Below are 14,958 nucleotides of genomic sequence, written 5' to 3'. Positions count from 1 at the left end.
TGGGGGGTCCGCCACCCAGCTCCCAAGTAAATCTCTGAAAGAGGCTTGTTCTTAATTATGAATGCCTGGCCTTAGCCTGGCTTGTTTCTTGCCAGCTTTTCTTAAATTATCCTGACTACCTTTTGCCTCTGAGCTTTTATCTTTCTCTATTTCCGTATACCTTTCTTTATATTTGTCTTTTCATGGCTAACTGTGTAGCTTGGTGGCCCTGCCTGTCCTTGCTCCTGCCTTGCTATTGGCCGTTTAGCTCTTTGTTAGACCATCAGGTGTTTTAGACAGGCAAAGAATCACAGCTTCATAGAGTTGAACAAATGCCGCATAAATAAAAGTCAGACACTTTAAAATAATACCCCCCCCCCCCGCAACATTCCATGGCCTGTTGATCCTGCCACATTTCTGATGAGGCTGCCCGCATCTCTATCACACATCTTCCTGTGGTAGTGGTGCGTTGCTTCATTATATCCCTATTGTAGTGTTGGGCACCATGCCTTCACTCCTCTTTCCATATTGTTTCTCTCCCAAGCAGTGACTTTGTTGTGGGTAGAATTATGTCTCATTTAGCTCCTCCTAGTTTTAGAGCCCTGAACAAGGAATAAGTGTAGATACTTAAGGGGTATTTACTTAAAATACTTGATGTTTTATTTTATACTGGTAGATCTGAGCTGGAACTAAAATTTCCCCTCCTCCAAGAAGATTTTTGGTGATGTCTGGAGACATTTTTGATTTCTACAATTGGGGGTAAAGGCCAGTAGTCCTGTCTGACAGATCTTGAAGTTCTTAGGACATCCCCCAAGAAGGAATTCTCCAGCCCCAGGTCTCACTGGTGCCAAAGTGGAGGAGTCCTCATGATGGGAGAGGTAGCATGCCAGACACTTCACTGCGTGATCTTGGTATGGTGAAATATAAATCTCAAAACCACTGCTGTGAACTATCGTTCCTAATATGTTTACGCCAAATCTGCCTTTGCTAGATCCCAGTTCTTTTTTCCAGAACGTTCCAAGAGAATGAAGCTTAGTGAAACCAGGGGGTGAACAAATAGACAAGCCTTTCCCTGAGGTAACCACTCCAGTCTCCTCAAAGAGTCTGTGTCACGAAAGATGAGGCCATGCCATTGATTTGTCTAATTTAAGCAGCCCAGAATGGCAAGAACACCACCATAGTTGGGAGAATGAAGATCATCGGAGCTCCTTTAATTATCTACAAAGTGATGATGCTGTTAATGTTTATTGCCTTATTAAACTCGAGGATGGTTGCTAGAATCAGCAGGACAGCCTCTTAAAAAGCATAGTATAGAATGCAATAGCCAAGGGGAGGGAGAGGTGTGTGACAAACTCTATCGCTAATTCAGATGAAGGACAAAAGGAAAGAAAAATTACTGGAGAACAAATGGGGCAGTAGACAGTAGATGACAGTCAGGTTCAGTGTGTAAATACAGGTGCAAGATTAGTTCTACATAGATGGCTAGCCAGCACTTAAAACACACAGAGTGGTAAACTTAAGAATATACAATACTTCACGTGCTTTTTTTAAAAAAAAAGTTTATTATTTTTAATGATATGTGTGTGTTTGGGCACGTGAGTGCAAGTGTTAGGGTGTCCCCTGAAGCTGGAGTTATAGGCCATTGAGAGCCCCCTAATGTGGATGCTGGGACTTGACCTCAGGTCCCCTGCAAAAGCAGCAATAATTCTTAATCACTGAGCTGTCTCCCCTGCACCCCGATACTTACATAATTTTCTAAAAATAAATTAAACATAAAGATGGGGGAAGGTTGGAAAATGTAGGAAGTAGTATTTAGAAAACACCAAAAGAATGCACTGAATAAAAGCGTCTTCTTGTAATACAGAAACATTATTGGGTCTAAAGCAGGATATTTCATACTGATAAATTCAGTTAATAAATACAGCAAGTCTATGTATGTGGCTAAAACCATAGCCTGAAAATATGCAAGGCAAATATTGATAGCACTAAAAGAATTAACAGGTTCATTATTATATTTACTTCTCATTAACTAAGAAACCAAACAGGCACAATTATTAACAAACAAGTATTTTAATAACAAATTTTGCAACCCTGCTCTAATTGCTCTGTCGACAACACTGCAGGAACAACTCTAAAATATTCTTTGCAAGCACATAGGAAACGATTCCCTACTTGATTAGAATGCAGGGCTCAGCTGGAGATGTAAATCATTGGTACAGCGCTTCCCTAACATATGCAAGGCCCTGTGTTCAGTTCTGGGTGAGGGGGAGAAGGGAAGAGAAGGAGGGAAGGAGGGACAGGATAAAGATAAAGGGGGACAGAAGAACAGGTGAGGGAGAGGGCAAGAATGGGGAGGCAGGCTCAGCAAGTGCCAGAGGACTGACATCATGTGGACCGCGGTCTCTGACAACAGAAAATATTAAAAATAAGTAAGGGATCTGTAAGCAGACCGTTTCAAAATGTTTGTAACTGAGTCATATATTTAAATAACTTCTGATCCAGAGAGCATGTTCCAATGGAATTAGGACACGTATTTCCTGAATGCTAATAAAGACATAATATGGTATTGGATATAAATTGCAGCTAAAATTCCAAGGTTGTTATTATTATTATTATTATTATTATTATTATTATTATTATTATTATTTTGCTTTGCTCTGTCAGATCCTCCCTGCCACATGGACTGACACCTCTGAAACCATAAGCCAAGTAACTAGCTCCATAGATTGTCATAGAAAATATAGTCACAGCTACACAAAAAGTCATGGACACAGTGGTGAATCCAAGAAAACTGCTCCAAGCTCTATTTCCATTTGCCCCTTCATAACAACTACAGAGGAATTGTGATTAGATGGGGGATAAAGACATGGGATACTCTGGTTCCTTTAAACTCTTCAAGCTCCTGAAAACAAGGTTTTCAACCCCACTTCAGGAAAGGCTTGGTATCAATATCATAGTTTCCAAAATGTTAGATAAGCAGAGAAGGAAGGAGAACTTAGAAAGTTCCAGAAGCTGCCAGAGGAACCAGAACTTGAAAAACCCAGGATTGTATTTTTTGTTGTTTTTTGTTTTGTTTTGTTTTACAATGAAATAGGGCGTAACTTGAGAAATTTAAAGGTGTGAGGTATCTTTTCCTTGCCATTCTTCCTATAATTTCAAGGAAATTTATATTACTTAAGAAATGAACAAACAAGCCAGATGTATGCCTTACACCTTTAATCCCAGCACCTGGGAGACAGTCAGAACTCTGTAAGTTCAAGGCTAGCCTGCTATGCATAACGAATTCCAGGCCGGCAAAGGCTGCATCGTAGAGGGGAGGGGATGGGAAAGGAAGAGAGAAGATTAATACTGAAGATTGTGCAAAGTTGTTCTAATTAGAAAAATAAAAAGAATATGGGGCATAATCACCTCCCTAGAAACAATGAATACAAAAATAACCTGTAGCGAAAATAACATTTACAATTGAACAGCTGTCAAAACTAGCTATAAGAATGAAGATCCTAAAAAATGATTAAATAATATAATCAGAATTTTTTTTTAACTCAGAAATGGCATGACTGGAGAAAAGCAAGATTTGAAAGGAGGGGTAAAGAACCGTAAAAGGAATTTAGAAAATGAAAGAAGCATTTCCAAATGAGTATTGCCAATAGTGTCTGAGGAAGAACAGCTGGCAGATGACACTACCCAGCCCCGTGTCTTACTACAAAGCTACAGTAATCAAGACAAGACGAGATGGGGAAACAGTGTAACACAAGCCAATGGAGTATCCCAGACACACACACACACACACACACACACACACACACACACACACGCACGCACGCACGCACGCACGCACACACACACGCACGAGTAGGATCAATTGATTGTTTTTTTTAATAAATGACATTTCAAAGTTCAGTGGAGAGAGAAGTCTTTTTAACAAACAGTGCTGGGAAAATAAAAATATCCATATGCAAAGGAATAAAACACTGCAACCCTTTGCATCATACACCCAAGGGTTTGGTGTTTTTTTTTTTTTTTCTGTTGTATTTTCTTGCTTTGGTCTGGTCTGCTCTTTTATGCCTCTGTTCCTCTCTTTCAGAATGGAAATGATTGTTTGTCACTGTGTGTACTGGTATTGTGTAAGTGTTTTTATTTTATTCTTTTATTTTATCTGGGCTAACATCTATATGGCTTGAGTCTCGGGAGAGATTCTGGACTTTGAAGCAGTTTTGGTACTATTACAGACTGCAGGAACATTTGAAGTTGGACTGATGTATTTTGCATTGGGAAATGGCTGTGAGCCTTGGAGTTAGTTTGGGTGGGGATTGTTCTCCATACGCTCTTGTGATTGAACACGTGGTTCCCAGCAGTGTCACTGTTTGGGGAAGCAGTGAAACCTTTACATGGAGTGGCCTGACCAGGAAGAAGTGGTTGAATGGCAAAGGTGTAGGTCTTAGCGGTTATAGCCCGCTCTACCTTAAGCCTGACTCCTGCTGGTTTTTGACCTGCTGCGACTTGAACAAGCAGCTTCATGTTCTTGCCGCCAGAACCAGAGCCACTTCTGTTTCTCTTCCTTCTTCACCAGTACTGACTGTACCCTCAAACTGTGAGTGAAAACAACTCCTTTGGCCCCTAAAAATCTAGTAAAGAAAGAAACAGTTGTCCCCTCCCCCCAAAACCCACATGGATAAAAAAATAAACAAGATAAACAAGTATTTCTCAAAGACAATGTTTAAGGTTTTCCCACTTTGGAAGACAGTTTAGTGTTCCTTACAAAGATGAACACTGTCTTATTATAACAGAGTTGAGTTCCTAGGGACTCGGGAAAGAAGTGGAGGCTTGAGAATGTAATGAGGACAAGGGCTGGCTGTGTGGAGTGTTGGCCCGTGGCTCTGAGACGGTGAGTCTGGAGCACTGTGTGCGTTTGTCAGAACCCATAAACTGTAGAGAACAAGGAATGAACTTTAATGAATGCCAATTTAACAATATCACTGTGGAACGTGACTGCAGGCTTGATGAATGGATGTATCAATCACGTTGAGAGTGATGGCCTAAGATTCTGATGTAGGTAGCTTCGAAATGAATGAAATCCAGAAGATGGAAGGCAAAAGGAGCCACACAAAAGGGCTGTACTTTAGTTGATAAATTTGTTTCCCATGGGGCATCGATGAATAATTTACAAACCACTGGGCATGTACACTGTGATTGAATGATGTATGTTGGGTGGTGGGACACACATCTCGTTGAAATTTATGGTCTGGGACAAACTATGGAGAATATTAGAAGGAACCTTTAGTAAATGGAGTAGAGTTGCGGACGTAGGTATGAACTCATGATTAACCTAATGTATGGGCTTTCAGCTAATGTAACTGAATTTAGACAGAAGTATCCATTAAAATGTGTACATCCCGGAGTTCATATATATGATTTTTATCGATAAGGGAATATAAAAGCAACAGCAAAATAGGATCAATGAGTAGCCCTAGCTCTTGAATCTTGGTGTGTGCTGCTATTCTTAGTAGGGTTAATGTGCCCTGGGGGAAACGGTTTATTCTAGGACTGGAGCATGATATGTATTGTGCCGTAAAGGATATGCTTGAGACAAAAAAGCAAAGAGGACAACAATGGATTGAATTGAATATTTCAAAATATCTAGTAAAAAGGAATTTAAATATTCCCAACACAAATGTCTAAGGTAATGGACCCACTTAATTGCTCTGTGTTATATCCATGTGCCAGTGAGCATCACACTGTACTTAAAAAATGCATAACTTCTATGTATAAATTAATATTCTAGATAGATTATATATACAAACACACACACACACACACACACACACACACAGAGAGAGAGAGAGAGAGAGAGAGAGAGAGAGAGAGAGAGAGAGAGAGAGAGATCTCTTAAGTACCAAATCTTTGATTACTGGAACAGCAGAATAAATGAATTAATATTAAACTATAACCTAATTCTAAAAGAAACTCCTAAATTGCTCAAATATAGATAGGTTGAAGAATCGTTCAGATATAGATAAGCATAAGAGAAACCTATACCAAGTTCTATATTGCTTTGCAGATTCTCTACCCTGTATGAGGTTGACCAGATCTCTGCATTCCCCAGCTGTGGGGTTGCAGTGACTTTCATTAAAAGAACAGCACATGGAGGGGTATACAGTAACTTAACAGCATGGAAATCTGAGACACCCTGTCTCATTCCAGTGATCAAGATCGGCTTCAACAGCGACAAGTCCTCTTGATGGTTTATACCTTTGACGTGGAATGAAGAAAATAATACTGTATTTGTGATCTCCTTAGAAATCTATTATCTTAATTTAAAAATGGAAAAACGTCCATCAAAATTTAATTTTTTACAAATACTCGAGTAGACCTTGTTATGTTTGGATAAGCGTTGCCCAGAGAGCCTGTATTAAGCTTTGCCCCCCGCCCCCACTTCCCTACCTTTTTGGAGGTAGAACCTCATAAGAGGCCTTTGGAGCCTTCGGGGAGTGCCTAAGCAGGAGTTTTTGGACCACAATCGCTCTCATCTTCTCCTTACTCCCTGACTCAGGAGGCGAGTGGCCTGCTCCTCTGCAGTGTCCCACCCTCGTCAGAAACCTCAAGTGATGGGACCACTCCATCCTGGAATGTGACCTCCACACCGTGATGCCATGCAGCCCTTTCTGTTCCTCATCATTTATCTCAGGCATTTTGCTATAGTGATAGCAATCCAGTAGAGCCCTCTTCAAAACTGTTAAGAGTCATCAAAAAGACGGGAAGAGAATTTGTCATAGCCGAAGGTAGCTCAGAGACAAGAGAACTAAATGAATGTGGTATCTCAGACAGGAACCTGAAGCAATCATAATAAAAGGGCACAAGTAAAAAAATATGAACATGTGAGGAAAAAACTACTGACGTTAGTTAATAGTGTATTAATAGTGTTTAATGATGATAAATGTACTACTCTAATCTCTCTTATTAACATTATTAATATATTATTATTACTAGGAAAAATTAGATATGGACTGCATGGAACTCTTGGTACAATTTCCCCACACAAATGCAAATACACACCTATTTTTGTAACTAAAATTTATTTCTTTAAAAACCGCCTCTGCTAAACTATACTTTTATTGTAGATGTATGAAGAAAAGGTATTATGTGTGAAAGTAGGGGCTGCGGTCAGGGCCTTTTGCATGCTAAGCGAACACTACCACAGAACTGTGTTCTGAACCAAAAACAAATGCTTTTTAAAATTGAAACATGCATCTAGATGGAATTCAAGAAAAAAATAATTGTAATGGATGGTGCTTCAGGAGATATGGGAAGATGGAAAGGCCATCACTGTAGGTAGAACTTAAAAGGCGAGGAAAACCAATAGAGATAGACGTTGGGCAGAGTTCTTCTAAAAATTACAGTATGAATCTGAGGAAGGGAGCTAGAATAATGGTCCAAAAAGAATAGTGTAGAGAGATACTGTTATTCAGAAGATGTCTGTATATAACAGACGGCTTGAAAGTTCATCCTGAAAGGACCCTGAATGCCTTGGAAGTCAAATCCAAACACAGTCCAATAAAATGAATGCATTTAAAGGAGGGATTCTCTACATGTTCAGCCAGTTAGAGACTTATAGTGGAAAGAAAGCCAGATTTCCAGCACCTTTTCTGATGCCAAAATATTTTTGCCAGAATATTATTTAACAATTTTATTTAAGGAAATGAACTGTGAACCATGGCCTGACTCCCCAGCTGTATTGACATTCAAGTCCAGTGACTGCAAGCTAGCGTGAAAATTCCAGACCCTGGGTACGAGTCTTCCATGCAGTCTCAGAGAGAACAAGGTTCATTCATCCAGAGCCCAAGAAGACAGTGAGACCAAGCCTGCATGTACAGTGAAGTGGGGATTTAGGCAGGCAGTTGTGTTTCATGGATGACTTAGATGCCGTCTCTGTGGTTCCCTTTCTCTGAGTTGTGTTATCTCCAAATGTCAGAGGTTATCAACTTACAGAGAAGAAGGGTTTAATTTGACTCACTATTTGGGATATTCCAGTCCAGCGTTGACTGATTTTGTTTCTGGGCCCATAGCAAGGCCACATACCATAGCAAGAGAGTGTGGCAGACCAAAACTTCTCAGCACATGAGTAGAAACATAAAGGAAAGCAGGTGGGGGTATAGGACGGGAGGTAGGCTTCACAATTATTTTCTAGAGCAATTCTGAATGACATCAATACCTAGCACTAGACCCTATTGCAAAGGTTCTGCCCTTTTCAGTAATGACACCCTGGAGATCAAGAATTAACATACAGGACTTGGTCAGACAACCAATGTCCTTACTGTAGTGTTGGCTAAACTGACAGCATTCTAGAAACCTGACGTGTTTAGAGTCACTAAATGGAAGAAATCGGGTCCCTCATCATACACATGAGGCTCTGACATGAACAACAAATCAGCTTTTACGGTTCCAGAACTAACAATATAATTCATCATATTCACAGAGTAAATGAGAGACGTTGTTTCATTTTCTTAGATAAAGAAAACTCTCTAATTTAGTTCAGAATTGGCTTGTGACTTAAAAGCATTTGATGCATAAGGACAAAACAGAACCTAAAAAAGGACAAAGCTCATGGCTAATGAGGGGGCAGTGTAAACCTGCTTTCTAGGTGAAGCAAACAGCTTCCATAATGATCTCTATTCTTGGTCCCAGCTATCAAAAAGGAAGAAAACCAAATAGGTGAAGGAGAAGAAGACAGGGGGAAAGGAGTGAAGAGAAAACGTGGAGGAGACTGTGTAACCGAAGAAAATAAGCGAGTGTCATGCCCAGATAACATGACCAGGTACACGGAACATACAAAATAATCTGCAAGACAATTTTCAGAATCTCAGTCGGTCCAGAAGCTCACAGGACACAAAGTTAATGTCTTAGAAAAATCAGCATAGTGCTCTGTGCTTCACCAACAGAGAAGTAGAGGCTTTAATTAAATTTTTACAATAGCATTAGAATTGTTAACTCTCTGAGAACAGGTCTAAGGGAAGATGTGCAGCACCTTCGCACTGACCAATTAAAGGTGGCTGCAGTGTCACAGGTCTGGGGGGAAAACAGATGTGGCAGTTCTCTCCAAACTGCTAGCTAGATGGATCAGCATGGCCTGCCTCCAAATACCAGAGGTTACTGTGCAAGTTCTTGAGATCATCCTAAAGTTCGTCTTGAAGATGAGATGCTCTTGAAGACTCAGGTATAGAACGACACTGGATTTGGAAAAGATGGTGACTGTATGAAGCAGTTAGGTTTGCATAATATGCTGTGCTAGGGGAAATGGATTTCCATATAAAAAACAGTCTTGACAACCTGTCTCATGTCAGTCCCCAAATCATTTGTGAGTGGACTGTAGATTTAGAGGTGAAGGCCAGGATGCGCACACCTCTGGAATACAAGAAGATATCTTCATCGCCTTGGAGCAGTTGATATTTTCTATCTAAAGCATAGAGGGCCCCAAACTACAAGAATGAAGTAGATAATCGGCTTACATTAAAGCAAGTAACATTTGTTCATCCGGATACATTATTTATAAAGCCAGGAAAAACACGTCACAGTGTAAGTGAAGATATTGGTTATTGGTAGAGGAATTATATTGACAATTTGTAAGAATGCCTACAAATCAATAAGAAGACAATCAACCTAGTAAAGAAAGGGACTAAACTTTGAAAATCCATCTGGAGGTTTCTCGGGAAGCTAGAAATAACACTACCGTATGACTCAGCTATGGAACTCCTGGGCGTGTACCCAAAAGACTGTATCCTCTATCACAGGGATACCTGCTCATCCATATTCATTGCTGCTCTGTTCACAAGAGCTAGGCTAAGGAGGCAGCCTAGATGCCCAACAACCGATGACTGGGGAATGAAGATGTGGCCCATAAATACAATGGGATATTACTCAGATATAAAGGAAAAATGAAAACAGGCAAAAATGAACGGAATCGGAATAACATCTAAGTGAGGTAATCCACACCCCAAAGAACAAGTGTTGCATTTTCTCTTTCACTTAAGGATCCTAACTTCAATATTGTAGTATGGAGGCATATCTGGGCAAGGCAGGAAATAAGGAAGGGAATAGGGTCGGGGGAGAGGCTACTTAAAGGAAAGCGGATCATAGAATATAGGTTTAAAAAAAGGTTAAGTTGGGGAATATTGTGGATTGAATGATTAGTCAGGGAGGGATGTGGGGTGTGGGAAGATGAGGGTCCAGGGTGAGAGGAGGATTAACTGGGATAAAGGGAGAATGATGAAACCATTTGGAGAGCAAGATATGCCCACTGTGCAACAGCAGCGAGACTCTTGGGGAGGGTGAGTAACTCCCTTCTGAGTAGATTTAAGACCCACTCTACATGGGGGTGTGGAGGGAACCAATGAGAGAGAGAAGAGAGGAGAGGAGTAGGGAGAGGAGGGGAGGGGAGGGGAGGAGAGAGAGAGAGAGAGAGAGAGAGAGAGAGAGAACACGATGCAGTGGCTAAGATTTTTGAATTGGCGGTTCACACAAAGATCTCCAAATGGTCAACCATGATACATAAAGTTGCTTCATCTTTAGGAGATTGTGGAATAAACCACAGTGTGTGGCACACTCATGAGACTGTTTCAGTATTAGTTGTTGATGCGTGAAATGATCACACTTGTTATATCCAGCTGTGGATTGATACAGTTACTCTGGAACACTGCCACTGCCAAGTGAATCTGAATGTATACATAGTCCAAGATCCTATGGTCCCTGGGTGTGTACCCCACAATATTGCATATTCAAATATGAACATATTACCATTGTCTATGATAGCCCCAACCTGGAAACCAACCAAATGCTCCCCAGCTGTAGAGTAAATAGAACCCAAGGTGCTATTTGCTTCCTTCGGTGGAATCAACTAAGAAAATAGGAAAATGACACACAGAGAAAATCTGCTGCTACCTTCCATGACACGGTGCTTCTTAGAAACACAGTGACAGACAAGGCTAGGCATGGAAGCTACGCAGAAAGTGATTCCATTTATATCAATTTAGAAATAGGTAAAAACTGGCCAATGGTTTGAAGTCAGACAATGGAGAGTGGTAAGTCGAAGTGGGCATTAGGGTGTGGTTGTGTGTGTCTTCACTCGGTTAAAGTGGAGAGTTTGTGGGCCTTTAGTGGGTGAAAATTCCTCAGGTGGTACAGTTTTGATTGGTGGATTATTCTTCAAAAATAATTTCAAAAGAAATAAGAGCTAGAACAACCAATCTGAATGGATGGTTTACAGTGGAAGGACTATCTGAAATAAACCTAGAGAGAGACACAAACCATGGAGTGTTATGGTGTTAGGAAATTACCATTGAGTTAAAGTGTGAAAACGGAATTCTCGGTCCTTAGGAGAGCCTCCTTAACTTTTTAAAAGGAAAACTGTACTCCTTAGGGTACTAGTGTCTACATTTTGCATTAAAATCGTCAATAAAAATAGAAATAAGTGATGAAATGGAAATCATTATTGAAAATCTAAGTGATGATGGATATGTAAATACTGATAACAGTTTAAAGCATTGTATCTTCACATCTTTCTTTTAATCATCACATCCTGTGTACAGAGAGGAAAAAAAAAACTCTGGAGATCAGAAAGTTAAAATAACTTGCCATGTGGGATTTGAATCCAGGACTATTCTGGATCCATGTGCTGGGATAAGAAAACACAGCCTCCAGGAGCTGGAAGGAGATCGAGATACTGTATTATCCAATTTCCTCCTTTTACAGAAAAGGAAGCAGGCTGGAGAGGAATTTGACTTGCATGAAATTTTAATGCAGCATGCAGGGTTTGAAAATTTGAGTTGCCTTGGTTTTTGATGTTTTTCCAAAGAGCCAAGAAACCGTGGTGTCTTTAACCCTAACCAGAGTTCACAGCCACTCTTTAATTAGTTGTGATACAAATAGATTATGTATATTTAAATGCATGTGGGTGACAGATATATTCTGTCATTAAATGGTTGCGGTTCTCTTCCTCCCAGTGGTGAGATCCCCTGCTTGCCCCGCCCATGCCAGTGTGTGTGTGATACTTCTCCATTGACCACTCAGAAGCCAGACACCCAGTGGCTTCTCCCTTATTAGTGCTGTGATCAGAGCCTGCCCATTGTCCTTAAGTCAGAATCATTCACAGGCTTTTCTTTGTAAAATTTATCACCTGTGGTGTCCACACTTAAATTACCCCAAGGTTATATCCCCTTTGGGCGTGGTTTGTAAGGTACACACCACTGCGGGTGGATGCCTTTTAGTTGTTTTATTAGTCTTTATTTTGAAAAAAAAATTCTAGTTTTGGGATTTATTTTCTTTTCAGCCCTTAAGAATTTTAAATCAGAAGGGAAGCCATAAAACTGGGAAAATATGAACATGAATATTAAATGTAAGTGTGGTGATTGTAGTTAGGAGAACCGCCTCCGTTTGGGGGATGCCTGTCAACTCTGGGCATCGAGTGTTTTGATGTCTAAAAACCATTTCACATGATTCAGTAAAGAAAACAAATGCAACAAAGGGAAAACAATTGCTAATCCTAATGTACATAATAGGATAGTTAATGTCTGATGAGCAGGGATGATCAGGACATTAGGAAGCCCCAGAAGGATGACACGCCCCAGCTAAAACTACCCTGTGGGATCCCTTCCAAAATATATCCTTTGAGGAACTAGGGTGGTAAAGAAGAGGTTGTTGGAAGCCTTCAGCCTGTGAAGCCTTCAGATATCATTCAGGAGCTGTCTCCCTCCAGAACAAAGCAGAAATACGGGCCAAGTTGTGGGGGGATTTTAAGCATCTGGGGAGGAAGAAAGTCCAGTGGGACAGTGGGAGCCCAGGTCCTGGAGTTCCAGCCCATACTCCCTGGCTGATAGACCTCAGGCAAATTAACAGACCTTTCGGAACCTTCGTGTCTTGTCTATAAAACACCCATCTATCTCTATCATGTGGTTGAGAGAACTAGATGGCATCCATGGAAAGCATTTAGGAGGTGTCTGGCTCATAGTAAATGCTTAAAAGCATTTTGCTGCAGCCTCTAAAGCAGGACTAAAAAAAAAAAAAAAAAGACTGATTATATGTTTCTGAGAAATTGTAAGACCGAGATCTTCATCTAAGGGCATTTTCAAAGCTTTTTCCAGCAATTTCCTCTCTTAGACAAAACCCACAGGCGCTCATCGGCCGCTAGAAAGGGGGCAGCAGGCAACGCTGTCATCCTGGGTGTTAAGGGAGTTCACTTGCATTAACCGAGCAGCCGCTGCCCATTAAGTACTCTGTTAGCACTCGAGAGTGCAAGAGGAGACCCTGGAACCTTCCTTACAGGATCCTACAGTCCACTAGGAGGGCAACTGTATAGTCACATACCTGTCACCCTGGCAGAGAGTGTAGAGTAGGTGAAACTGTCCGTGGTGGGGGTACATGGGGACAGAGACGGTGGAGGGGCTACAGGCAGGAAGGCTTCAGCAACGCTTGAACTGAGTCTTCAGAATTAGGAACACACGATTGCCACCGTCATATCAAAGATAATGCATATGAGGGCTTTCAGTAGGGAAAGGGCAAGCACACCGACGGCTCTTCTCTAGAAGTTTCTGGAGGCCACAAGACGTGGTGATTTGGTTGGTTGTTACGGAAGCTGCTTCTGCTCCTTCAGCCAATAGCTGCTGAGATACAAGCCCATTGAGGCGTGGTCCCTCCTTTAAAAAAGCAGCAAGTGCCCTCTGCTTGCTCTCTGGCTTCCGGCGACTAGGCCCCCTTCCTGATTGCGCAGGGGACTGTTGTCTGGGACGGCGATCTGTAAGTTTTTCCCCCTTTAAATAAACAACCATTCTATTAATCATAATTCCAAACTGGTGTGGGATTGTTTGTGATTTACGCCTTCAGTTGGGGACTTTGTGGGTACTGTCCTGATATTTAAAAATGAACACAGACTCTAGAGTTTGGGAGGCATCCTCATCCCAAACTAAATAAAACTACTTACAGCACTTCGAGCATCTGTGAACTATCAGGGGAGTGTGTCAGTGGCCAGGAGGAACACCTAGGGAGTAATCATTGACTAGAATGGCCTTGTTGTTTGTTTTCTCTAAAGACTTCCGTTTCTCATTCATATTTATGAATGCGTTGCCTGGTACGTGTGTGTGCTGTGCCCATAGAGGCCAGAAGAGCACATCAGATCCACTGGAGCTAGAGTGACATGATTGTTAGCCACCCTGTGGGTGTTAGGAACCAAACAACCCAGCTCATCTGCAAGAACAGCCAGTGCTCTCAACTGGCGGACCATCTCTACAGGCCCTAGAATGGGCTTATATATAGTTCTGGTTCTGAAGCTTCCACGGAAGAGAGGCATGAAAAATTGACGGATGGTTGTGTCTCCATAAACAAGACCAGCTGTGGAAAATGCCACCAACCACTGGAACCAGGTCCTGTCAAATGCTTACTGTCTCCACACACAGCGCTTGTGAGATCGCGGCAAGGGCACGGTCCTGTCTGTCATCTCAAGGTCACTCGTGGGCTCGGGTTCTTTGTAATTAATGACTGTAGGGGCCTCAACGCCCTCACTCTCTTACAGCGGTCCTCCCTTACAGTCTCTCGCTTCATTTCCTCCCTCCTTTTAATGTTTGCTGAGTGCAAATTGGTAAATACGCCATTCACCCATTTTTAGAGGCCCTTAGAAGATTATTCGTGTGAAGTACCCAGAGTGATTGGCACATATCCCTCCAGGAATTTGCCTCCTTTCCCATCATCCTCACAGGCCAAGAGTGATGAATAAAGAGAAAGAAAGAAGTGTATTTGGCTAAGAGGACCAAATGACTGCATTTTTTGTTCATTTACTTTTTTCCCCATCTCCGAGGCCAGCACCTCATGCTAGATACATACCAACTTGGCATTGTTGCCTTGTTCTCTCACCAGAAGTTGCTGAAACACACAATTCTCATCTGGAAAAACAAAGTCTATTTTTTCTCCGATAGGAGTGAAGGTGTTTTCAGAAAGCGC

General features: G+C 41.4%; 1 protein-coding gene across 1 annotated transcript in view; it reads left to right on the top strand.

The window, feature by feature from the left end:
• Slit3 (slit guidance ligand 3) overlaps nucleotides 1-14,958 on the top strand; it is a 593,310-nt gene that overhangs the window by 60,869 nt on the left and 517,483 nt on the right. The window lies entirely within an intron of this gene.

The sequence above is a fragment of the Arvicola amphibius genome, chromosome 4, assembly GCF_903992535.2.
Source record: "Arvicola amphibius chromosome 4, mArvAmp1.2, whole genome shotgun sequence".
In the NCBI taxonomy this organism is placed as follows: Eukaryota; Metazoa; Chordata; class Mammalia; order Rodentia; family Cricetidae; genus Arvicola; species Arvicola amphibius.
This window is presented reverse-complemented; position numbering and strand designations above follow the sequence as displayed.